The sequence below is a fragment of the Lissotriton helveticus genome, chromosome 5_1 (assembly GCF_964261635.1).
Source record: "Lissotriton helveticus chromosome 5_1, aLisHel1.1, whole genome shotgun sequence".
NCBI lineage: Eukaryota > Metazoa > Chordata > Amphibia > Caudata > Salamandridae > Lissotriton > Lissotriton helveticus.
In genome coordinates, this window is record NC_136065.1 from 1,532,663,663 (window position 1) to 1,532,691,391 (window position 27,729).

At 45.3% G+C, this 27,729-nt stretch overlaps 1 protein-coding gene and 1 long non-coding RNA gene across 4 annotated transcripts in view; one reads left to right on the forward strand and one right to left on the reverse strand.

The window, feature by feature from the left end:
• The window catches only part of RASSF5 (Ras association domain family member 5), a 353,379-nt gene that overhangs the window by 198,344 nt on the left and 127,306 nt on the right, over nucleotides 1–27,729 (reverse strand). The window lies entirely within an intron of this gene.
• Nucleotides 1–27,729, forward strand: part of LOC144755537 (uncharacterized) — a 338,243-nt gene that overhangs the window by 125,094 nt on the left and 185,420 nt on the right. The window contains exon 2 of the long non-coding RNA XR_013594929.1: nucleotides 12,865–12,960. This is a non-coding gene — a long non-coding RNA (uncharacterized LOC144755537). The remainder of the gene's footprint in view (nucleotides 1–12,864; nucleotides 12,961–27,729) is intronic.

Genomic DNA, 27,729 nt, shown 5'->3' on the forward strand with positions numbered 1-27,729 from the left:
GATTATTAAGTCCCCAAGATCCGACACAGAGACAGAGACCATTTATGCAAAACGTATCAACATAGGATACAAAGTCACGGGTAGAGTAAGTTACTTGCCCAGAATGATGATGATTTTGCCGCGACTCGAACCCAGTTCACCAGGGGGAGGACAATCGCCCCAGCCGTTAAGCTGAATCCACTCCCCTCACTGGCTGGATGCAAACCCTTGCTCCGTGAGAAAGCTTCATCACAATGGGAAACACAAGCAGGAGAGCTGAATGGAAGCAAAGCCAGCAATGGCCTGCCACGCAAGTATGCGGTACCAACACCAAGCCAGATTCAGAGGCAGCGAAAGAGAAGGGAATTTTGGAGAGCAAGTACGCTCACCACAATACATAGGACACGAGCCGAAGAGCCAGAACCCAGTCCCCGCTCTAAGCAGTACAGCCACCCGCCGGGGAACCAACAAGACGCCCAGCATAGGCAGGCACCCACATTCTGGCTGCAACAGATAAAGAGCCCCTCCTCACTGGGAGGCAATCAGTGGGTCGCACATGAGACTCAAACCGTGAGTTTGAATACCCGAACGGCAGTTCCGACACCGGAAACAAGGGCACAGAAAGTGAAATGGCAGAAGAACCACACAAACGAGCATGGCCCGGCGCAAGTACCGCTGAAGTACAGCGCACACCACAGAATGCCCAAACCGATTCAGCCTCCAAGAGGCAGTAAAACAAAAACGCACCTGATCGCTCAAGGGTAGGAGCATTAAAAGCACTGCATGTAGGCGGAAAACGCCACCAACCCAGCACTGCCGCACCCCAGATGCTCAGCACGGCAGTGGAGGTGCAAAAGCATTTAGAGATGCCGGGCAAAGTGGACAGGCAGCCGCGCCTAGCGCGGGAGCAACGCCAAATAAAACCGCCGCCCAAATCCAAACATTACAACAAGGAAACCCGACACGTCAGCAAAAAAAAAAAGGCAGGTCCCGGCAATGCCGGACCAGATTCGGGGGCGTTCCCGTCTTTCGGCTGACGTCGCGTGACGTCGGCAAAAGCCAAAGAATCTCGGGAACGCCCCCGAATCTGGTCCGGCATTGACGGACAGGCCCCTCGTCCAATGGCTAGGCTCCATTTATGGAGCCAGCCAATGAATGACGAGGGCCGACCCAAACCCACACTACAGTTCTCATTAGGTTTTCGCCTGCGCGAAAAAGATGCGCAGAGCGCATCTTTTCGCCAGGCAAAACCTAAAAACGTGGGGAGTTCATTTCCAAGAGATCCCACCCACTCCAACCTCTGATCGGGTTCCAAATTATGTTCAATATTTTAAGCAGGGCTACATATTTGGGCCATGGGCTAATCGTGAGTTGCAATATGACGGTCCCCATCAAGAAGGGGAGAGGAGCTAAATAAGCAATAGCAAATTCAATTGTTAGGCTTTTCTATAACGAGAAGGGAGTCTATATGACCTAACTAGTAAACATACAACATTGTCAGAATAGTGCAAGCTTCCTTAACACTAAGAATAGATACAAGACAGATAGTAGCAATGCACACACATAGGCACAGAATAGGCGCACAATGTTCAGCGGCCCTACAAGCTTCTCTATTATACAAAGGAAGGAGACGGTTGCAGCAGACGTACATGTGCACTTTGTTCTTGAACATCTTTGAGCTCGCATATGGGTAAAGGTTATGAGAAGACCATAGGAGGAACAACACCTAGAGGTGCAGAATTACCAATAACAAACCCATCATAAAAGGGGTTGTTTTACTGCTTACTGTGTGGTATAGTGTGATCATGTGTTTGGGGGTGTGTGGTGTTTCTGCAATGTGTTTGTGAAGATGTGAGTGTTGTTGTTTCGATGCATACTGTATTGTACTGTATTATTTATAAACCAATGCAAACCCTATTTGGGGTACTGAAGTACATTTTCAGAGGGGTAGCGGCTACATCATGCAGTAGTGTGTGGTTGGCAGAGAATTATATTTGTTGTGATCCTATGTGGTAAGCGTGCATGTTGGTGTTGTTCACAAGTGACCAGAGAGGTGCTCATATCTTGAGGGACTCCACCTAGTGGCATTATGGAGGAAGAAGTGTGAGAGGTATGTGTGTAAATTATATTTAAGCCTAAAACATATAGGTAGCTACACAGAACCAGCCGAGGCAGAGGTGCAACAGGGTGCATGTACACCAACAAAATGGGTTATCAGAGAAAGCCCAGTAATCCATGTGGCAACACACACATATGTAAGGCAGCAATGTTATTGCATGAGTAAAAGGATGCAAAGTGGGCAAGAAAGGGAGTTGGTGACTTAAGCTGTAGCCATGTCTCTTTTCAAAGGCAGGCATACTGCCGGCTGTTGTACATAGAAAGGGAAGTGGAATCAAGCAATATTATCCAAGCAGACCTTCACAGTCTTTAAGAGGCCCAAGTTTTCACCTACTCCTACTAGTAGGGTTGCAACCTGGCCAGTTTCCAACCAGCACTACTGGTATTTTAACATCCCGGCCGGTACAAATATAAGCAAAATCACCTAAAGCCAATATTTTTAGCCCTTATCTATACATACTTCAAACAACAAATATAAATAGAAAGCACTTTTAAATATGTTCTAGAGCTGAGCGAATGATCCATGACCAATAATTAAAGTGAACAAAGACTCAAGGGTCATGTTACAAATAAATACATACCATTTTGTTTACAGTCCTATTTAGTATCATGTCTGGCCATTTGAACACTCTTAAACAACAACAAATGGCCTGTATTTTTATTTATTTATTTTTATTTATTGGCATTTATAAAGCGCAACATATACCCTGGGGTGTCTTGGCGCTGATTAATTTGCCAGCTTGATGTTAATTAAGCTGCCTTGCTCTGACCTCTGTTCTGTACCGAGAACTTATTTATTGAACAACCAGGTTTTCAGTTTTTTGCGGAATTGGAGCAGTGTGGAACATGCTCTGATGTCCTGGGGTAGAGTATTCCAGAGTTTGGAAGCTGCTACCACAAACCGTCGGTCTCCCCACATCACTGTCCTGGTGCGAGGAACCGTTAGTTGGTTGCTGTTGGTGGAGCGCAACTGACGTATAGGTTGGTAAGGACGCAGATGGTCTATAAGGAACTGAGGGCCCTGTTTGTTTAGTGCTTTGTAAACAATGCACTGTGATTTAAATCTGGCTCTGTTCTGAATCGTCAGCCAGTGTAGTTTTGTTATTGCGTCAGAGAGAGGAGCAAACTTAGGGATTCCAAGAATCAGACGAGCTGCCGCGTTTTGAATAGTCTGCAGTTTTTTTATAACTCTAACTTGTGAGTTGATGAAAAGCCCATTACAGTAGTCTAGGGATGTCAGGACTAATGAGCTCACCAGTGTTTTAATGGCAGTTGTAGGGAGATAAGGGCTTATTTTTCGAATCATGCGTAGTTTGTGATGGGCTGTGGAGGCCACTTTGCTAGCATGGTCCATGAAGTTTAAATGGTCATCGAAAAGTATTCCTAAGTTTCTTACTTTAGTCACCGGTTTGGGGGGGGCACCAAACGTTTGGGGCCACCACGAGGCGGGCCATTCTGGTGAGAGTTGTCCAAAAATCATTACCTCGGTTTTTTCCGAGTTAAGTTTTAGGCAGTTAGCTGCCATCCACTCGCCTATTTCCATCAATCCTCTCTGGAATCGTTTAGCTACCTCTTCTCCATCGCCTCTTATTGCCATAACCAATTGAGTGTCGTCCGCGTAGGAGGTTAGGCTCATCCCATGTGCCTTGATGACATTGGCCAGGTCCGACACATAGATATTAAAGAGTGTCGGACTCAGGGATGAGCCTTGAGGTACACCGCATGGTTGTGACAGCTTAACAGATTGGTAAGGGCCAAGAGTGACGGCCTGCGTTCTCTCAGAGAGAAAGGAAGCGAGGAGAGCTCTTGCCGTGGAGGAGATGCCCATCTTCCCGACACGGTCAACCAGAATACTGTGGTCGACCGTGTCGAAAGCTGCTGAGAGGTCCAGCAGTACCAACACTGCTGTCCCGCCTTGATCTCTTATTATTCTTACATCATCTGATGCTTTAATAAGGGCGGTTTCGGTCCCATGGTATTTTCGAAAACCATACTGAGTGTCGTCTAGCATCTTATGAGTTTCTATATACTCAGATAATTGTATGTTCATGGCCTTTTCCACCACTTTGGCCATGAACGGGAGACTGGCAATGGGTCGATAGTTTTTTAGTTCTGACTTATCGGCTCCTGGTTTCTTAAGCAGTGGTTTGAGCAGTGTGGTTTTTAAATTAAGGGGGTATATCCCTGAGAGCAGGATGGAGTTGCAGACTTGTGTCAAGACAGGTATAATCGAATCCCTCCCCGGTAAGAGCGCCAACAGTGGGCAAGGATCCAGCCTGGATGCAGTTTTAACTGTCGACACAATTTTTAATACCTGATCTTCTGTCAGTGGAATAAAATTAGTGAAGGATGATGTTACTTTAGGTTTTGGGACCTCCTGGATAGTGTTGGGGACCTTGGTGTGCGTGATTTTAGCCATAAAAGTTTGATAAATATCATCCACCTTAGCGAAGAAAAAAGTGGCGAGGGCATCACACATGTCTTGGGTTGGAGGTGGGGTCAAATCGGGGTGTTACCCGAAAGTGTTTTAGTTATGTCATATAATTTTTTGCTAGAGTTTTTTGCCTGTTCAATTTGCATCATGTAGTACTCCTTTTTTGCCTTTATAATCATGGTTTTGTATGTTGCCAAGGCATCCTTGTATTTAGTTTTGCTTATTGGATTGTAAGTCTTTCTCGATTGTCTTTCCCAGTATCTGTTCTGTTGTTTTTGTGCTTTTAGTTCATCCGTATACCATGGTGCGGTCGGGTGGACCTATTCTTAGATAGTTTCTTGATTGGGGCTAAAGAATTCATGGCATGTCCCAACCAGTCGTCGAGTTGTTGTACGGCCATGTTGGGATTAGCCGAAATTATCGGACGAGTATCATCCAGGTGGTTTTTTAGGTCCAACTGGTTGACATTGTGCCACGCTTTAAAGGATATGGACTGGGGGAGAGTAGTAGCTTTTGCTGGGCTTTTATCCATAACCAAGGTACAGAAAACCGCGTAGTGATCTGTCCATGGCATCGGAAGGATATCGCGTACATGGAGCCCCTGGACACTTGAAAATATAGCATCTAAAATGTGTCCAGCTTGATGAGTAGGTGATGTAACTAACTGATGTAACCCCAGGGCTTCCATATCCACGATAAGAGCTTGAGTCTCCTTATTATTATTGTCATCTAGGTGGAAGTTCAGATCACCTAATACTGTAATCGAGTCCTCTAGTGCCAGAGATTCCAGGTGTGTACTTATGCTCGTTAAAAAGCCAGTTTTAGCTCCTGGGGGCCTGTATATAAGAAGCCCTTTAAAGTTGAAGTGCGGGCTGAGTTTGATTGAAAACATCAAGGCCTCGCACGAGATGTCCTGTATTTGAGTCACTATTACCTCCAGATTTTCTCTAGCTATAATGGCGATCCCTCCACCTTTCTGTCTAGGCCTATCTTGTCTATAGGCTTTGTAACCTGTAGGTGTGGCAATGACAACGTCCGGATCGGACGAGTCATCAGTCCAGGTCTCTGTGATGAAAAGTATGTCTAGCTTAAAGTCTGTTATAAGGTCGGCGATTTCCTGGCTATGTTTACATAGGGACCGTGCATTAATGAGGGCTATGGGAAGGAGGCAGTCCTACCTGCTAGGCAGAAAGAGGCCAAAATATTGAGTGGGGCTGGCACCCTAGACCCTTCCTATGCTTCCAGAAGCATATGACGTGAATTGTGTATGTTCGTGCCTGTGATGGGATGCATGTGTGACTGGATGTTAGTGACACAGTGTCTGTGATGGATGGTGTGTGTGTGATGGGACCTTTGTGACAGCATAAGATTGTTTAAGTGAACGTACATGTGTTTTTGTGTTAGTTTCTATGCTCGAGGGTGCTGGTGAATGTGTTTGCAGGAGTATGTTAGTGTGATAGTGTGTTTTGGAATGACGTGTGTCGATGGGATATTCTGTGTGTTGTGAATTTATGTGATATGTGAAGCACTGGCTCAATATTTTCTGGGTGCTGGGAAGGGTCCCCTAAAGATCAAGCTTTACTGTGTGCTGAGACCATCACTCAGCAACTTGCACACTAGATGGATCCAGAAGTTTAAAGAGGACCCGCATAGTCTTTGGGTGGGCTCTTTATGCCAGAAGTCTCCCATTGCAACTTCCTCAAGGGCTTGATCCTTGTGAGTTCCCTTCCCCTTCAATTTCAAGATGTGTTCCCCCAAGGCATGAACCACTGACGCAGTAACACTAGCAGCTCTGGGTCGTGACATATCAAAGTCCAAAGGTATTAGCAAGCCCTAACCCAGGAAACAGAGCAGGTTCCCTGGTTCCACTTACTGTGAACATGGAGACACTTGAATTTACTGTGATTGAATCTAGTTTTCCATCTACTCAATATGTGTCAATTACACTGAATTTGTTTGTTGTAATTCTCCTAGGGATCATACTAGGCTAGTGATCTTTGACTGCAGGATTGCAAATCTCCATGTTCCTAAAATAGTTATAACAGCCCAGCGTTAACCACAATAATTGTGAACAATATTGTGTATGCTGTGAACTGTATTATGTATGTACCTGCTGCAAATGTGGTGCTTTTGTGGTACTTTGTTTCTGCTACCAAATCATTAGTCTTTTTAATTCCCCTTTTAGGGACAAATTGGGTGAGGTGTGCAGTCTGCACTATTTCTGAACAATAACTGTATACGACAATCAGGGAAATACTGGAATCCGTAAATGCATTTAGATACTAATAACATACATATTGACCTTAGCTTACATTAAGATTTCTTCATTACATTACTGTGAAACTGATGGAAATTTAGCATTGATCTTTTTTTTTACACTTATGCTTTTTGAATCAATGAAAGTTTATCTGCAAGATTTACACATTTTCCGGAGCACCTGTGCTTACGCAGATATAGGGTTATTTTTCATAATACATGTTTTAGTCTTGCATCGACATTAACATGTAAACACGCACATGGTATGAACTGTGCATTAATTATGCTTAGGCTATAGCTAACTTAGAGTCATGTTTAGTATGGCTAATGTTTGGGAGCCCTATTTTTTCATGTCATATATGTATTTTATTTCTAGGAGAAGCTAGCGCAGAATTTTTTTTCTTCACATTATAACTGTAGAATGTCCTAATTAGTTGCTACAGTACACCTGGAGAGTACAGGCTGGTCCAATGTATCTCGTTTGTTGCTGATAACTGTAATTTTCAAGGGTGTTTAAATAATCCTGAGAAACTAATACGCCCTAGATTGTATCCATATGTTTTAACCTGATTTCAGCAGTTTATGGAATCTATGCGTAGGTGTACCAAATGTTAGAATTGTGTGATTTAAGCTAATATAGAGCAGAACCTTTTCAGAATGATTTTGTTTCCTTCCAAGATAGTTTAGAGCGCAGTAGGGTGCTCTCTTTATAGGAGAACACATTTTTCTTTACATTTACCTTTGAGACACTTCATACTAATTTGTCATCTTGCTTATATGAACTTGATTGATTTGGAACTTCATATTGATTGATACGTTTATTGATTTCTGATTGATATTTATTTGATGATGTTTTTATCTGTAGATCTTTTAACCTTCAATAAACCTTTATAGTTTGAAAAATTAACCACTCTTTGTCTTCCTTGTAGAGCCTAATGTGTTTCTCATTATTTAAATGTATTGATTTAATGACTAGCCTCAGTTGTGGATTTTGAATAATCAGATAACGGTTTATGGGCCCCAAATTTGCACGAAGAAAAGTGCTAACAGCAGTGACCCATGTCTATACTCCGATAATGAATCACCAGGCTTGCAAAAGACATTCCGTGCATTGCATTTCTCCAAGGGCAGGGCTGCCAGCATCAGCATGTCAGAGTGGGTCAATGTGGACCCAAAGATTCGCCACCTCTTTCCAAGCCTGTTCAGAAGCAAAATCATTAAATATCTGAAATTGACGGAAAAGAAAGTCTTCAGTTTGACACAAGCTGTAAAAAAACCAGTGCATGCAGTGGCCATGTTGGGGTAGTTTATTCTATGACTGACATATCTACAGTGAATCCTGCGTTATTAAATTCACTATTGGTCTTGCATCCCACCCGACTTCTCAGCAGTTATGAACATTCCGTAACTAATTGGCCTCCATTTCGCCCTCCTGACACAAATACTCAATGCACTTCTTGTACAAGCACTTTACTTTACTTGATACTCCTGTGTCTCAAATTGTAAATATGTCATATGTGTATGTAATATGTATGATTATGTGATGGTTTGTGGAAAGATAACAAAAGTGCAGCAAATTTAAGACAATGCGTTCCAGAGGCAAGATTGGCACAAACATCTATTTGGGTGGAGTTTGGGGGTAGGGAGAAGTGCTTAGGTTGCAAGAGTTTGAGGCACTCTTGAGTGTGAATTTAAATGATGTAAATAGTGCTATCATGTCGCTTTGCAGGCACTTCAGGGCTCTGAGAGACTATAGCCAGATAGAAATACTAAAACAAGGTGGTACACAGGCAGTCACATTGAGCAGAGCGAGTGCTATGCAGGGAGAGGAGTTGTCCTAACGGCTAGGGTGGTCGATCTCGATTCTGGGGAACTGGGTTTGGTCTCGGCAATGAGGATGAACATCCTGTGATTCTGGGCATCATTTAATCTCCCCGTGCCTAACAAAAATGATAGTGTCCTCATGTAATGCAACTGGTGCTATGTAAAGTGGTCTGATACCCAATCTGGGCCAAGTTCACTATATAAAACTCTGTAAAAAAAAGTTGGAAGTGGTCTGACCCGAGTGGGCTCTGAATCCTCTCTGGTGTCCTCAAAGGCTCCGGATGTCAAGGTACTGTTTGAGGGTGAACTGCAGGGGACTATGGGTACAATCACATGAGGACGAACCTCGGTCACAGGGTCTTCTGAGATCAGACCAGGGATGTGGCTTTTGCACAAGTGCTGTAAGCAGTCTTTGAGGAGTAATGTTGTTGATGCATTTAATAAGCACATTTTTTTTATCTTCCTCTTTGAATATCTCTTTCTCCACTGGTGCAGAGTTCAAACTGTCAGTGTATTTATACAACTGCAGTGGGTATTTTAACTCACTGATCTCTAAGTATGGAATTGTGACAATACCCTACCTACAAATCTCTGCATTAGGAGCCTTATTCTGCAGAGCGTTCACATTTGGATTATAACTTGTAGCATCAATTATATACCCCGATCTCTGCAGCAAGTGCATGTACCCTTAGCTTTATGACTGGATTGGAATTTTTAATCTGCAAGCAACTCATAGATTCTTTCAGTGGGTTAATCAATTGAACTACTACATCAGGAGGACTGGAACCAGTGACCTACACATGACACATACAACTCTGCATGCTAATTCTATGTGGTATCTCAATCACATGTTAATCTTGAAGAAGTTTAACTGATCGATAGCAGAGGACTGTCATGTTCGTGGAGTGCCCAGGATTTCAGGTTTTTTGCAATAATGTTAGCTCGATTCTTGCTGAAGTTTTAAGGCGGGTTGTTTTAGTTTCGCCTGTTTTTGTTTTTTGGAGCACAACTAGGATAGAGGGTGGAGGGAGATAGTGTAATGAAACAGAAAGTAAGGTTTTACTTAGTGCTATTAGACAGATATATGATCTGTAAAAGAAAAAAGGGTCGAACCATCGCCCCCGGACCATAGTGGATGGATAGCACTGGTAAAGGGGACCTGTATTCACGATTCAAAACACCTCATTCTTAACAAGAAAGAAAATGATTGGCTCCCAATGATTGAATGGTTTCGTTCCCGGTTGAATGGGTCCAATGATTATAACACCTTACTCTGCTGATGAATGTTATGGATTGCAGAGTATGACAGCCAGTAACCCCAGCCACAAGAGTTATGATTTTCCCATAGCTTGTTGGTAGGCTGTAGTGGCTATCAAATTTAAGAAAAAAAACAAAACATTTTTTTAAATCTTTAACAAAAACATACAGAGCCTGTTGATTCTTCTGCAGGTGTTATTAATCTGTTCATTCTTTTTCCTTTCTCTTCTTTTCACATTTTTTCAATCTCAGGTATTTTTTTCGTCTGCAGTCTCTCCTTTAATTTATTACCTCTTATGTTTTGTTCATATCTATTTATTTTCCATTTACCCCATTGCCTTCTTTTTCCCCTGGTCTAGCTCTACACACTGTTTGGGGTTTTTCTAATTTCTGTCTCCCTATCTCGGTTCCTTTTTTGCCTGCATTTCATTTTACACTCTTTTCCCCACCTGTTCTATTATCTTACATTGCTTCCTCTCTCACGTTTTTGAATCTCACTTTGTTGTTCTTATTTATTTCTTTTTTCATCGTCCTTTTCTTTCCTTTCCTCTCTCCCCTGCTCTTGACTTTCTCCCTGCTCACGTGTGTTGCCACTGATGAAGTGTAGTTCATTGTCTATTGCCCAGGTGAGCCCAATCAGCTATTTCTGATCTTGTCGAAAGTAAATCCACCTATGGTAAGTTGTACAGGCTACTGTATAATGGTGTCCTAATTACACACCACCACTACATTCTCGTTTCTAAACTCCGGTCTCAATTGGACCACCGTCACATAACATGTTTCATATTGTCAGGCTGCAATTAAAATGTTGCCTATAAAAAGCCCTGCTGTACATTGGAGGTATGCCCTTGCTATATGAAATACCTAACATAAAAACAAACTGAAGACGATGCTCCAATTCCTTTTACTAAATACACTAATTACGAAGGCACTAACCAGGCAGTCTCGCCATAACAACGTGAGGGATAGTACTCCCTCGTGAATAATACAGGGGGGCAACCCAAAAGAAGTTGAGGGCTCTGCTGCCAGGGGCGGCTCCTCTGTGAGAGCGGAGGACACTGCAAAAAATGCCACCCAGGAAAGCCTGGAGATGAAATATCAAATTGTGATGAAGTTAATTTATTACCATTTGATTTTTCGTCCACGCATCCTGAACCGAGTGTCAGGACGGGGCGTGTCACTGCTACACTGCTGCTGAGTGGCAGAGCTCTGCACTTCAGTTTAAAGGGAGTATGTCTTAAAACAGCTGGGTTAGAGCAAGCAAAAGCCTCCAGTGCCCTTGAAAGCGACAAGGGAGGCCATTCCCTTCAATCCTGGTGCTGCTCTCATGCTCGTAAGAGCAGCATCAGGATTGGTCAGCAGAATTTGCTGAGCCAGAGCCGGACACGGACGGAGAGAGGAGGACGTTGTAAGTTGTGCAGCAAGCAAGGTAAGTGGTAATTTCTTTTTATTTACACTTACCACTCACCTTACATGCATGCACGCACCAATCACACATTTGCTCGCCCCCACATTCCAACTACTTGCCAGCACTTGAGTTGGACACACGGTAACCACTAGGTTTCAGAGAACACACATGGAATACAACGAGGAGTGGAACTTTCAGGGAGAGAGAAAAAGATAACAGGTTGGACAGTGGCACCTTACAGGGCTTGAATTACACCCCAGCACGTGTTTGACACACTTTTGAAAGGAAAGTCAGTAGTCCGTCATTTACCAGGTCTGTAATCTGGAAGTTTGCTGCCAAAAATGCCAACAATTTTCACTTCTGATGACATTTTTCACTACTGAGAAAGACAAAGGCATGCAGAGGCGAATTTATTGTCTACTAGGTATTTAATTGAAAAATGTTTCAATCAGGAGACTTGGGCCGGCTCTGTAGTAGGCTGTACGAAGCAGAAAAAGAATGTGAGTGCAGATCATCAACCAACTCGGGGCATGTCTTGGATACCAGTGTAATCGGCTCTCTTTCAGCCAATTACGAAAGCAGCGGAGTTACAGAGTTTTACATACGGTGAAGTCCCAGAAAACTCTGACAGTAGCCATGCTGAGATAACCCAAATGCGTTGATGGGGTGAATCTTTGTGAATCAGAAAAACAGACTGAGAAGCCCTCCTTATTTTAGAAAACTTCTTGTTAAACCATGATTCAGCAAACGTGGTTGCACAACCACACCCAGGTCATGCATCTAGGTAACTATGGCAATTTATTTATTTATTTTATTTGTTTACATTTGTAATGCGCACAGCTACCCAACAAAGGGTTTCCCGGCGCGGCAATGGTTACAGGTATGTTTGGAACCCATATCTTTAATGAGGAGGATATAATTATCTTGAAAGACATACGTGAAAACAAGAAGGACTACGTGTTCCATGGTGCAACAGAACAATCTCAAGACTTGCAACGTCTCTCGTGGTGGCTTGCCATCGTGAATGCTTAAATTAGAAGATCCTTCTTGACAATAGTGTTCTTGCTTGGCAATCTTGATACATAGCTGCCCCAGCTAAGGCTTTGTTGTCAGAATGTCAGAAACCTTGTAGTCTTTTATTGCTAGTAAGTCGATGATTGACAGAACTGGGGTCATTCAGTATTCTAGTACATCACTTATGTTTCAGGATGTAGACTTGTCATGTGAACACTATTTTTAAGAATTCATCGATTAAGGGGTAGGGACTTTTACATTTGCACTTGTTTATTTCTACAAGAAGTAATCCATTAAGGATTATTTACTCTTTTATTTACACTTGTTCATTTTTAGAAGGCACAGTTTCTTTCAAGCATACAGAGTTCCAAATACAGAGATTGGTAAAAGGTATATCATATAAAATAATACAAAGTTACATGCTTGAGTCAGTATATCAAAAATACTAAAATTCTACTCCTGTCTTATGAAATCACCATTCCTGCTGTTCAAATCAAGCCCAGCTGTGCTGCCAGGCACTGATAGTGTATCCAGCATCTCTCTTTATCGCTCTTGTCCAATTCCCTTTCCGCAGGTCAACTTCTTACCAACATTGTATCAGTGTACGGCTGGCAATTGGTTTGAAGAAGAATGAAAGCACATATCTTTCTAGTTGGATCCGGATTACAAGGTTAGTGCATCTTTACCCCTACATAAACAAAGTGCTACACTCAAAAAATGTATGTACTACTTACCTATGCTTTTCAAAATGGTCCCTGAAAACCTTGACTACTTTAAAGCCCTGAAGAAGGTATTCACCCTCCTATCCAGACCACAGTGGTTCATCTAGATGCTACATCAGGACTCGGAAAAGTCTATCCAACTCAAGCGTTACTTTAATATTAAATCAACCATCCGACTCCTCTGCAATCAGTTTACAGTGTAAAAGTGTCAGAGTAGCTTTACATTCACACATAGATTCTAAGTGCTTACACCATGCAAGTCCTTGTGAAATTCACAGGCATAAACCTCTGACTGTGCTCCTTTTTCAGGACTAGCTAACAAGCCTTTCTTTCACTGTCTGGCATCAGAGATCTGCTCTCCTGTTGCTTGAAATTGAATCCTAAATGTCTCTACAATTATAGAGAGGGAGAAATAGGGGCATAATTATGAGCCTCTTGCGCTGCAGAAGCGCCACGTTTTGTAACGCTCCCCAGCAGTGCAAACCTTGAAATCATATCTATGAGGCCACTTTGCGTGGCTTTGAATAGCCTCATAGATATGGAGTGAGGCACGGCAGCACAAATCACTGCGTTGACTTACTCTGCGCCCAGGAGGAGTTCTATGGGCATTGCTGTGGGTGTTCCCACACAACACTCATGGATTTTGACGCTTCCCCAGGTTTAGAAAACCAAATTAACCTGAGTGTGCACCAAAACGTTAGTCCTCCTGAGGTGAGGTGCAACGTGGAGAAATAACTTTATTTCTCCTAATTTTGATCTCTTTCCGTGCAGCACACATAGAAAGATGAAAATGCATCTCAGGATTGTTTTTGAGCAGGAAGGGCTCCTTCCTGACCAAAAAAAACAGCCCAGCAACACATGCACCATGGTGCAAGAGTGCCTGCGCTAGGCTGCAGATACTGTGCCAGCACAGAGGAAAGGGCAGGAATGCACCGTAGTGCATAAATAAGGTGCATTCCTACCCTTTCATTTTGGCATAGGGCAGCGCAGCAGGGTGACTTGCTGCGCTGCCATAAACCAAATCCCCATAAATGAGGGCTGTAGTCTGGGCCAGAGAAGTTCAGAAACAAATTTAAAATAGCTCAATGTGTTAAGATTCTAATGCAGAAATCTGTGGATAACTTGCAGGCTACATGCTCAAATGTGGACTGAGTCATTCATTCTCCACAGGTCTGCAAAATGGGAACTATTATATTGGATGATGTGAACTATTGGAAGAGTTTGTATTAACATTTATAGATAAAATATATCTGGCCAAATAACATTTGTTGTTTGGAACTTGCATACTAGTAAACGTAACTTCACACACTATCATTACAGTGCTCAAATTCCACATTATTACCAAAGGATAGCCTATATTCCTTATTAGAACATTGGAATGTTGGGAGCTCCATTGCAGACAATGGAGTGCTCCCTGCTTCTACGGGCCGGTAAAGGCCCGCAGAGCAAAATTCCAATGTTCTACAAAGGCTTCTCGAAGCTTGAGGGGATTTATATCCCCTCGAGCTTTGAGAAACCTTTGTTTAATTTGTTAGAACATTCTGCCCTCTAGTGGCAGAATGTTCTAATCGCCTTATAGCCCTTCGTAGCAGGGTTATACCGGCTATTAAAGTCCCGCCGTCTCGTTAAAGTCCCTCGCCTTCGGCTCGGGCCTTTAACGATTCAGCGGGCCTTTAATAGCCGGTATAGCCCGCTACGGCGGGCTATAAGGCTATATTAGAACATTGGAATTTTGGTAGCTCCATTGAAAACAATGGAGTGCTCTGGGCTTATAATACCTAGTATAAGCCCGGAGCTCCAACATTCCAATGTTTCTTTGTTCACAGCTTTGGCTGTGAACAAAGGCTTCAGGGAGCCTGAGGGGATTTTGATTCCCTCGCGCTCCCTGATTGCTTTGTTTTATTTGTTAGAACATTCTGCCCTCTAGTGGCAGAATGTTCTAATAGCCTTATAGCCCTTTATAGCAGGGCTATAGCGGCAATTAAAGTTCCGCTGCTTTGCTAAAGTCCCTCGCCTTCGGCTCGGGCCTTTAACGCTGCATAGGGCCTTTAATAACCGGTATAGTCCGCTACGGTGGACTATAAGGCTATAGTATAAATCACTACTTTCTGCCTCACAGAACAGAACTCAAAGTTAAATTTGTTTACAGTGGAAGATAACCTGGCTGGCACTCACAAAGTCAATTTATTGAGATTTTATATTGCTTCCTTGATTCAATCCCTTGTGCTTTGGCACTAACTAAGCGGCTTTGATATATAACTGCTACACATGAAAAGACAGCAAGCCATAACCCATATATGCCTATTGGTTGATAGAAATATGCTATTTAGTATCTTTGTTGACGGAGACACACAATGACCCACTTGAGGCTTCATCTCTTGTGTTATAGCTCCGTCCCTCATACAGTACAAATATGATTATAAATACTGTAGTACAATTGACACGTTTGCACTTACATCATATATGTGATTGATATATATATATAGATATATATATATATATATAGAGAGAGAGAGAGAGAGAGAGAGAGAGAGAAACACACACATAAATATACATATATATATAAACACACACACATATATATATATCTATATATGTATGTGTATATATGTGTGTGTATATACGCAGATTGCCAAAGTCTTCTCACACTCCTTCCAAGAGAAGAGCATGGAACCTGTCCATTAGTGTCTTGAGTTTTTTTTAGCAGATGTTCTTGCTACCATCCACCTGCAATGAGAAAAAGTGCAGCACTAAAATGTATGGCGTTTAGCTTTACATGCTTCAACTGATTTAAGCTCTGGTCTTTTGAAATAGCAATTGCATTGCACTGCTACTTGCGAGCTATTTTTCCAATAAACATAATAGACTTCTGTGAGCTATCTCAAGAGATTGTGTTTTTATTTACTTTCAACTGATCCGATGGCAGCGAGGGATGATTAAAGCTGCACTCACCCTTTTATCACTATATGTGTTTCAAATTATAAGCAAACAGGTGCCCACCTCTAAGGTCCAATGCCACAAGACCCAATACAATGATACATACAAAAAACAGAAGAGAGGCACACAACAAATAACATATAATGTGCAAAGTTGATTAATCTTTCAGGGTCTTTAGTGTGGAGAATTCTTCTTTATTGATATCATAAGTTGAAAGATACACACAGCCTTAGCCAACGCATTTCACCCAAAAGGGCTTCCTCAGGGCTAAAACTCGAACACCTCACTTCAAAGTCCAAGGATTGCACTTCACTTTTTCCTATTGTGTTTTTAGGCAATGGTTCAAATATGTTAGGAGAAGTAATATGTCAAACGGACAAAATTGCTGATTCCTGGAAGTAGCTCAGGGCACTCACCAGCATGCACCGAGTTTTGGGCTGTCTTCGCCTCACGAAAAAACACGATCCAATTGCCAAAGGCGAAGGACTTGCTAAACACGGCAATCAGCAATTTTGTCCGTTTGACGTATTACTTCTCCTAACATATTTGAACCATTGCCTAAAAACGCAATAAGAAAAAGGGAAGTGCTATTGGAAACTTAAGATCCAATCCTTGGGCTTTGAAGTGAGGTGTTTGAGTTTTAGCCCTGAGGAAGCACTTTTGGGTGAAATGCGTTGGCTGAGGCTGTGTCTATCTTTCAACTTATGATATCAATAAAGAAGAATTCTCCACGCTGAAGACTCTGAAAGATTCGTCAACTTTGCACATTATATGTTGTTTTTTGTGTGCCTCTCTTCTGTTTTTTATATGTATCATTGTGTTTTTATTTACACATCACTAAGGCGATGGAATGAGACCTGAATTAAAAATAAAATTGAAATGAACTACAGTTTCTTTGTGTCCGTACATATAGGTATTTCCTGAGAGTGAATGACTTTGAGGATGCTTTGATCGTTTGTCATTATTCTTGCGATGTGTCTTCCTCCTGTATTAAATTCTCTTTATTGCCAATAAATGAATGCACTTTGCATATTTTGCATTGTTCGCAAACACCAGAAAAGATGTCCACTTTGTCCCATGACCATTTCCTGCCGTGCTGAGGCACGGTGGAGGCATTTCCCTTCCTCCCCACCTCTCCATAATCAAGGGGTGCATTTATAAAACCTGGCTTGCCCAAGGACAGGAGAGATATTGTGCTCTGGCGCCCCAACCTTGCCCGAGAGTTGGGGGTTGTGTGTAGTTTCTAGGCTCCCCACCAGGCAGAAGGGTTTTAGTGTAATTTTTCCCCTAATCTTCGCCTTGGGGCCTTGAAATATTTTCTGTCCATCCCTCTGATTTATCCTCCACTTTCTGCCTTTGTGCACTCTTGTCTTTGCCCCAGGGAGTGGGATGATATTTTGCATACTTCTAGACTTCTGCAAGGGAGCAGGGTGTATTCGTTCCACCCCCCACCTTGTCTAAGGGTGTGGTGTAAGTCACTTAGTCGGAAGCGGTCGCTCCCTTCTGCCCTGCTCTCTCCTGACCACGCTGGCTGGGTATCGTTAGCGCTGCTCTGCCTGACCTTCTTTAGCGCTTGAACATAGCTGCTTAATTATTTCACTATTTTCACGCGCCCGTTGTATCTGCTCGACAGTGCCTGCATTGATTCACTGACTCAGAGTGCCTGTGTTTAGATCGCATTTGCGCTTCGTTTGTCTGCTTGTTACTGTGGGCCATTGCTTCTGCGCCCCGCTACCCACCACAAATTAAATAAATAAGTCAGTCTCCCCAACCCGGTCTGCACTTCCCTTTCAGCCGCCATTACTACTGTTGTTGTTGTTGTGCCCGGAGCCCGCCCCCTCTACCACGCACCCACCTCCCAGCTGCTCCTCCCTCACCCCTCCCCCCCACTATCCATATATGTCAGATGCTATTGCGCGTAGCGTTTACGCACAGCGGGCGCGCCGAAGGTGCGCCAAAGGTAAGCCCGTCTACGCCCGTCCGCGCCTGGACCGAGCCCAGCGCCAGACCCCCTGGCCCCCGTACCACCCACCCCACCCGCATTACATACGACGCCTCCACCCTCTTAGCCCTAAACCCCGGCCGTCACCCCAACTGCGCCCAAGCCGCTCCTGGACACACCCATGGACCCTTCACATGCAACTCCTGCAAGTATGACGGCACCAAGACCAACTCTTCATCCACCAACACCAAACAGAGATCTGACACCAACCACCTAAAATGCATCCTGCTCAACACCCGCTCGGTCCACAGACACGCCATCAACCTCTGGAATCTACTAGACACCATCTCTCCGGACATCGCCTTCCTTACAGAAACATGGATGAACGCCTCCTCAGCCCTAGACATCACCATTGCCATCCCGGAAGGCTACAAGATCATCCGAAAAGACCGCACCTACCAAACAGGAGGAGGCATCGCTATCGTCCATAAGAATTCCATCCGCATCTCAACCAGCTCTGACGTCAACCTCGCTACCGCCGAACACCTCCACTCAACGAGGATCTTAAGAAATCCAAGAAACTCTGTCGCTCCCTTGAGAAGGCCTGGAAAAAAGACCCAAACTCCAGCACCAGGGACGCCTTCAAAAACGCCACCCGCATACACCACCAACTGATCCGGACTGCCAAGAAAGCCGCATTCAAAGACCGACTAGACAACAACGCCCACAACAGCAAGGAATTATTCAACATCGTTAAAGAGTTTACCAACCCCACTGCCAACTCCAACGACATCACTCCCTCTCAAACCCTTTGCGACTCCCTAGCTTCGTTCTTCCACGACAAAATCGCAGAAATCCACAACAGCTTCGACAACCAACCCGGAGACCAACCCACCCAACCTTCTGCCGTACCTTCACCCCCCCTTGAACATCCTCAATAACTGGAACCCAATCTCCACTGAGGACACCATCCGCCTGATGAACTCCATCCACTCAGGATCCCCCACAGACCCATGCCCTCACCACATCTTCAACAAAGCAGATTCCATCATAGCACCGCACCTCCGAGACGTCATCAACTGCTCCCTCAACTCCGCCACCTTCCCGGAAAGCTGGAAACACGCCGAACTCAGCGCCCTTCTGAAAAAACCCACAGCTGACCCCACCGAACTCAAAAACTACCGCCCCATCTCGCTCCTTCCATTCCCGGCCAAAGTCATCGAGAAAGCCGTCAACAGCCAGCTCGCCGCCTTCCTCGAAACCAACAAATCCCTTGACTCCTCACAGTCCGGCTTCCGAGCCAAACACAGCACCGAGACCGCCCTCATCGCAGCAACAGACTACATTCGAACTCTACTGGACAATGGAGACACAGTCGCCCTCATCCTCCTCGACCTCTCCGCAGCCTTTGACGCGGTCTGTCATAGCACCCTGTTACAATGCCTCAGAAACATCGGAATCCAAGGAAAAGCACTGGAATGGATCACCTCGTTCCTTGCCGGAAGAACTCAGAGAGTCCGCCTTCCACCATTCAAGTCAGAGGCCTCTGAAGTCATTTGCGGCGTGCCACAAGGATCTTCACTCAGCCCCACCCTCTTCAACGTATACATGAGCCCCCTCACGGCCATCGCACGCCAACACAACCTCAACATCATCTCCTACGCTGATGACATTCAACTGATCCTCTCACTCACCAAAGACCCCAACACCGCCAAAACCAACCTACATGAAGGAATGAAAGAAGTGGCCGAGTGGATGAAGCACAGCCGCCTGAAACTGAATTCAGACAAAACAGAAGTCCTTATCTTAGGTACCTCCCCCTCCGCCTGGGACGACTCTTGGTGGCCAGAGGCCCTTGGAAAAGCACCCATCCCGACGGACCACGCACGGAACCTGGGCGTCATCCTGGACTCCTCACTCTCGATGACCAGACAAGTCAACGCCGTTTCATCATCTTGCTTCAACATTCTTAGCATGCTCAAAAAAACATTTCGCTGGATCCCAACCGAAACTAGAAAAACGGTCACCCAAGCACTGGTTACAAGCCGCCTGGACTACGGAAACACCCTATACGCCGGTACCACCGCAAAACTTCAGAAAAAACTCCAACGCATCCAGAACGCATCAGCCAGACTCATACTAGACATTCCACGTAAAGACCACATTTCTGATCACCTGAAAGACCTCCACTGGCTCCCCGTCAATAAGAGGATAACATTCCGCCTCCTAACCCACGCACACAAAGCACTTTACGAACTTGGACCCGAATGCCTCAACACACGACTTTCCTTCTACACCCCCTCCCGCCAGCTACGCTCTTCCAACCAAGCCCTTGCCGCTGTACCTCGCATCAACAAAACCACTATGGGAGGAAGATCCTTCTCCTACCTGGCGGCTAAAACCTGGAACTCACTTCCCATGCACCTTCGCCTCACTCAGAACCACCTAGCATTCAGAAAGCAACTTAAAACTTGGATATTCGACAAGTAATTCCCCACCCTTCTTCAAGCGCCTTGAGACCCTCTGGGTATGTAGCGCGCTATATAAATTATTTGACTTGACTTGACTTGACTCACAATGCCCAAGGGCAGAGGGGAAATTTGTGTACTCCTCTCCACCTTCCCTAAAGTTAGGGTATTTTAGGCCTCCCTCATGCCTTGCCAAAGAGTGCGGGGGCCTTAATTTGCACACATTTGCTCAATGGGGAGGTCAGTTTTTTAAAATATACCCACAGCTTTAATCACGATTGAGGGGCATATTGGTTCCCCATTTCTTCCACAAGAACTGCTGCATCTTTGTTAGAGCCCTTTTCCAGAGGATGGGTGGGAATGGTAATGAAAAATATCAGAGGTTATCTGAAAACTGCCCCAGTGCCATCTTTACAGTTGCAAATACAGCACTGGAGCAACTGCCAGGTACAGCAGCACTCCTTGAACCGTCCGCAAACTAATGCTATCGATGGAGGATCAGTACAGATTTCAGTTGCCCTACCTCAATTACGCTCTGGAAAACTGAGGGCGAAAGGGGTCCAGGATAGCTGTACGTGCACCATGTACACAACAGCGACTGGAATGCAGGGACTGCGGTCAACAGCCTTGTCCTCTATGGCCTGCAGAATTTTGTGAGCCAAGTATGAATACAGAATATTACAGCTGGCCTGTCTTTTTGTGTTTTTTATTTACCCTCCTTGTCCTGTGCGCCAAGGCAGGTGTAGAGGTCAAAAATACCCACCACCTGAATTAAGAGTAGGAGGTGTCTTGGTTCCCTCCGACCCCGTCTAAAGGGTGGGTCCTTGTTAGGCCCCCACACTGTGCACAAGGGGTGGCGGCTAATGGTAACAAAATAAATGGTCTCCAAACCAGCTCCCCCGCGCTGCCCTGAGCAGCTGGTCATCTGCTTCCACTGTAATCCATTTTGTATACTTTTTAATTTTTCTGTATTCTGTACTTCTGTATTTTGTGCTTGTTTGGGTTTTCTCTGTTTTTGCCTCATTTTGCCCCATTCCATTGTTTTGCAGCTTCCACGCCTGTTTTGCTGCTGTTCTCTCCCTGCCAACCCTACCCGTAGCCACCCAGTGCACCTCCCTCCTCCCAGGACCTACTTAATGGAGGCCGCAGTATAGCCCCATTGAGAAGGTCCCTGTTCCAGCTCCCCCTTGCAGCAGGTTTTCTACTTCTGCTGGTTAGCCATTTTGCCTGCTTTCTTTTTTCCCTGTATTCTATATTTTGTGCTTTGCTTAGTTTTTCTTTGTTTTCACCTCGTTTTGCCCCTTCCATTGTTTTGCCACTTTGAGAAGTGTGGCTCAATGGTTAGAGCGGCAGACCCTGATGCAGAGGTCTAGCCTGGGACCAGGGTTCAATTCCCCGCCTCGGCAGGTCTTGGGCTCAAAATTCCCCAGACCTGATAATTCTCGCCTCGGTGCCTATTCCAATCATGGAGTCCCACTCTGCAACTCTGGGCAATAGCTTGCTTAATCTCCACAACAGCCCCCACAACGCTAAGGATGCCTGGCCTCCACCTTGGGGGTGCCCAGGAGTGGACACCTCACAGGGAATGCCAGGATGGGTTCCACAGCGGTATTCGTACAAGCGCCTTGAGACCCTTGCGGGTGAGTAGTGCGCTATACAAGTATCAATTTACAATTTACATTTACTTCCTGCCTGTTTTGTCGCCATTCTGTCTTCCTTCCGGCCTCCCACCAGCCCCAACCACTGCCACTCAGCGCCTTTCCTTTCTCCCAGGACCAACTTAATGGAGGCCACAGCACGGCTGCACAGAGGACACTCATAGCAGGAGTGCTAAAGGCAAGCATTTCTGCTCTTGGACCACGCCCAGCAACAGGAACCCTGGACCCTCACCTTATGCGGATACACTGCAGCCGAGCTCTGAGCCCTGGACCCCAGACTTCACAACAACAACTGCTGTCACAATTCTCCACAATTAACGGCAGAACCTTGTACCTGTCTCTCCTCCTGCAACATTGGAGCACCTGCACGCACAACAACCACCACCATGCTGGTCATGACCGCTTTGGAGTAACTCGACGGCCTCCTCCTCAATGCATGATAACTCTCCAAGAACGTTACCGATATCTGGGACATCATCACCATCCTCACCCCCAACATCATCCTCCTCAATGAGACGTGGCTCATCCCAGCATCCTCTCATGACACCCCCTCAGCGACACCTGATGGCTCATAGCTCACCGGGATCATATCAACCACCACAGTGGCGGGATCGCCATCATCCACCAAGAAAACATCCATTGCACCACCACTTAAGACGACACCACCTGACCATGGAACACCTCAATTTTAAACTCCAAATAGATGACAAATCCACCATATGGGGCACCCTCGCTTACAGACCTCCAGGACCATACCCCAGCTTCTGCAATGCTATTCACCCGCTTCATCGCCTCACTCGTCATAGACTCCAAGGACTACATCTTCCTTGGAGTTCTCAATTTGCACCTCGGCAACAACACCAACACTGCCAACCTCCTCAAAAGCATGAAAAACATTGGCCTCACCCAACTAGTCACCAGCCCCACACACAAGGCAGGACACAGCCTTGACCCCATCTTCACAGCCAGTGACAGAGTCAAGTACAGTCATGTCACCGAGCTCACCAGGACAGACCATGCTATCACCTTCTTCGTCATCACTAGAACCCCCAGCACTGCCCCTGAGCCACTCAGTATCCCCACCGCAGCAGAAGCAAAGTGTCAGAGAACCCGTGGACCCAAGCCCTCAACACTTCCCACCACTACACCGCACCCAACCTGGAATTGGCTGTTCAGAACTTCACTGTCTGGATCACTTACAGTGCCAACAGAATTGCCTCCATCAAGTCCACCAAAAGCAAAAGATCTACCAAATAGGCCAGATGGTACATCATGGAGCAGATAACCTTGAAATGCAACTGCAAGCAACTAGAAAGGGAAAAGCACACCAGCAAAGATTCCGCAGACAGATCCACCTTCAAGACAGCCCTCAACTACTACCACCAGCTTTTGAAAGAGATTAAAAAGAATGCCCTGGTGGACCGTATTGAAGCCAGCTCCAACCACAGCTGAGAACTCTTCAATATCGTCAGAGAGTTCTCCAACCCCTCAGCCACCGAAAACATCATCACCCTTTCCCAGGAACTTTGCGACATTTTGGCGGACTTTTCCATGACAAAATCTCCACTATCTACAAGAAAATAAACCCCAGCTAACCCCCTCCAGCCTCCTCTGCCACCTCGCTCCCACAGATACAAGCCCTGACCACCTACTCACCACCTTGAACCAGCTTACCACACAGAACATTATAGCTATCATACACTCTGTCCCCTCATGAGCCTCCATGGACCCCTGTCTGCACCACATCTTCAACCTCTGGAGCAGGAAGATCAACAGTAAGCTTACTTGCCTCTCAACCCCCGGTATCACCACGGCCAACTTCCCCGAAGAACAGAAAAACGCAGAAGTCAAACCCCTCATCAAGAAACCGTCTACTGAACCCAGCAAACTCAAAAACTACTGTCCCATATCTTTGTTCCCTTTCCCTGTTAAAGTCCTCGAAAAAGCCATCAACCGCAATCTCAGAGAACACCTGGAAAACTACCATCTTCTGGACACCTCCCAATCTGGATTCTGCACCAACCACAGCACCGAAACTGCCCTGATAGCTACCACTGACGACATCATAACTCACCTCAACTGATGAGAAATGGCAGCCTTGATCCTCCTCGACCTCTCTGCACTATTCAACACTGTATCCCACCACACCCTGATCAAAAGACTGCATCGCATTGAAATACAAGGAGATGCCCTAAAGTGGACCGCCACCTTACGCACTAGAAGAACCCAGATAGTCCGCCTACCACCATTCACCGTGGAACTAAAGAACATCATGTGCGGCGATCCTCAAGGCTTATCCCCCAGCCCCACGCTGTTCACCACCTACGTGACCGCCTAGGTCAACATTATCAGAGCCCATGAATTAGACATGATATCCTATGCAGATGACACCCAGCTCATTTTCTCGCTCTCAGAAGACTCCGCCACCACAGGAGTCAACTTCTGCAGGTGTATGATAAGCGTCGCCCACTGGATGAAAAATAACTGCCTAAAACTCAAAGTAGACAAAAATGAATTACTGATCTTCAGAAATAACACCTTCCCTTGGAACAACTCTTGGTGGCTCTCAGAACTAGGACCCTCACCCACACCGACAGATCATGCTTGTAATTTCGGAATTATCCTCCACAGCAAACTCACCATGAAAACTCAGATCAACGCAGTCTCATCTGCCTGCTTTCTCACACTTTGCGTGCTCTGGAAAATCTTCAAATGGCTCCCCATCAACACCAGAGGAACCATCACTTAAGGTCCAATCACTAGCCGCCTGGACTATGGCAATGCACTCTATGCAAGAATCACCACTCACCTCCTGAAGAGACTGCAAACCATACACACCTCAGTGGCCAGAGTCCACCTCGACCTTTGCAAACAGACCCACATTACCCTTCACCTCAAGAAACTCCACTGGTTCCCCATACAGAAGAGATGACATATCAAGATGCTGATTCACGCCTACAAAGCTCTGCACAACCAAGTACCTGCCTACATCAACCACCGCCTGAACTCCCACAAATTCTCCAGACACCGGCCCTCTGCCACCGTCTTCCAGCGCATACACCCTGCATCCACTGAAGCAACAGTGGAGAGGGCTCCTCCTACCTCGCAGCTAAATCCTGGAACAACCTCCCCCTCCACCTACAGACCTCCACGTCTCTCCTAGAACTCCAGAAGGAACTCAAGACCTGGCTGTTCACCTGGACCCACCTGAAGCACCAAAACCCTTAGGGCCTGGATACCCTCACGGGTGATTAGCCATGCTTATAAATCCTGCTTGATTGATTCATTAGCAAGTCACAAAATGCAACGTAGCAGCTGACAGTTGCCTTGGAATCTTGTTGGAACGAAACATTGAAACAGCTATCAAACGCTCCTATCTTCAGTCACCGACAAAACATGAGCGTTAAGTTGGCCCCAGATAGCGATCTGACTCCTGCCCCTGTGCCCTGCACTCAAAAGCAAACAGGGCGTATATTCACGTCACTGACTTCAGAAAGATCACTGTTAAATAGAGAACCATGGGACAAGCCGACATGGAGCTCATATTTAATGAGCTGTATCTCGTCCATGGAACTGTACACCTCAACAACCACAGAAACTGCAACGCATTGAGAAGGCTTGAAAGAGTTCTGACGGAAGCCAGGCCCATCGCCCTTTAAATCACTTGCTCAATGTGATTTAAAAGTCATGGCGAATTTAGAGATTGATGGGAGCTCAGTTTACGCCTCAATTAAATGGAGCCACAACTCTGGAGAAGCTCCCACCCGCTTTCACGGATCCCACTCAAAAATCAATGCTCTGAGCCGTCTCCTTCACAGCCTGTCTCCCCGCCCTGCAAATGTTGCCTCCAGCAGCACATCTGAGCCCTCACCTCTGCAGCTACACAGCCGACTGATCACAGGAAATCTATAGCTCCTCGAGGGGAGGGGGCCTGGGAGAGGAGTGCGGTACCCTCTGCTCTGCAGCTGCCCTGTGTGCAAAGCAGGTGTAGGCCCCTCCTACAAACGCACTGCTGGGCATAAATATACTTTTTAATGCACAGAGCTCGCTGTTGTCGCCAGCTCTTCTACACACCCTTTGTAGCAGCTTTGGCAACTGGAAGGGAAGGTATGTGCAATGATTTGCCTAACATTACACAAGCTCATGCGCACCTTGGGAAGTTGATGTAAACACACATCTGCCTTAGTTGCAGGATCAACAATGTAAAATCGATATATGTAAGTATATATGCATGCACGTATTACTATATCTGTTGTGCTGGGGATCATAGAAGTGCTACACAAGACGCAATGGGACACAAGACCAGAAAGGGGGACCCTGAGATGGTGTGCAATAGTATACCTGAGGGAAGGACTGAACCATTCCTGTTAAGGGGAGGGCGGCTGTAGGAGCTGAGTTGGTCCTTCCTACAGGTCGATTGGGCGATCAGTGAGTCTTTAGCTCCTTTCTTAAACATCTGTGGCTGCAAACTGCACTTCAGCGTGATGAGGTAAACTTGGCAGTCATCTAATCTCTCACTGTGTGCAATGCCACCCAATCAGTTACCTCCACCCTTTGCCACATGTTGTCCACTCTTCCTAGTTCAGCCCTCCTCTGCCCGCTTATTGAGCCTCGCCTTGTTTGCTGCCTTCACAGTGAGAGCCCAGTGCACAATCTGTGAAACCGCTGCAAATGGGAGAATAACTTGGAACAGGAGGGCAGCTAGCTAGGATAAAAAAGAAAACACCGTGGCTAAACAAATGGTCTTTCACTTCCATTTCAGCTACGCCTTATTGTTTCATAGAGATACATTCGTGAAATATCTTTCTCTCTCTTTGTAAGACTGTCAGGAAACAACTCATGGCCTCTGACTAGGCGAGGCTGCGCCCTGTGTAAGCAGACTGACCTTTCGAGAAACAAAGGTATTTTATATAGACTGGGGCTTGCGAGAATAGGTCAGGCATAGTGCAGTAGTTTGAGGCCCACCTGCAGAAAACATTGTGTTATATGTACTATACAGTTCGAAGGGTCAAGTACTAGCAATACCAATTCAACTATTAATTATTTTGAGGTTGAACTAAATGATACTTATTAGTGTAGGAACAGCAAATATATGCACATCTGCAGTGAACTGAGTTTGAGGCGTATGTTTCATGAAAGGTGATGTATGTATTCCATTTATTAGGTCTGGCACGGTAGTGCAGCTCTCTTCAAGACACATTGTTACAAGTCTTTAGTATATACATAGTGTGGTCTTTGGTTATATCCATAGGAGTATTCAAATCTCACCTTATGCAATTGGTTATTGGGTATACCAGTCCGCCTTGCAAGAAGTCTTTCCACTGGAAGGCATGAGAGACTATTTACAGGTAAAAGTACACTCAATTATTATACTGTTTATCCCATTCAATATGGTATCTCCTATATATACTCTAAACAGAAAGTGATTCTTTTACACTACTTTTTTCCTAGCACCCGCATAGATTTGATTTGATTTGATTTATTATTTTATAAAGCACGCGATTGCCCGTGGGCGTCTTGGCGCTGATTCTGATTTCAAAGACACATGGTCCGGCTTGTTCGCATCTATCTTGCCTTAAACAACCATAGCCAATAGTGCAGCAACAGCAGCGTTTTGAACCTTATGGGCCTTAAATGTAACTTAATGTGTGTTTCTACACCACTATAGAGTGCTGTCACTTACTGGTAGCTTCAGGTTGTGACATTGTGTGT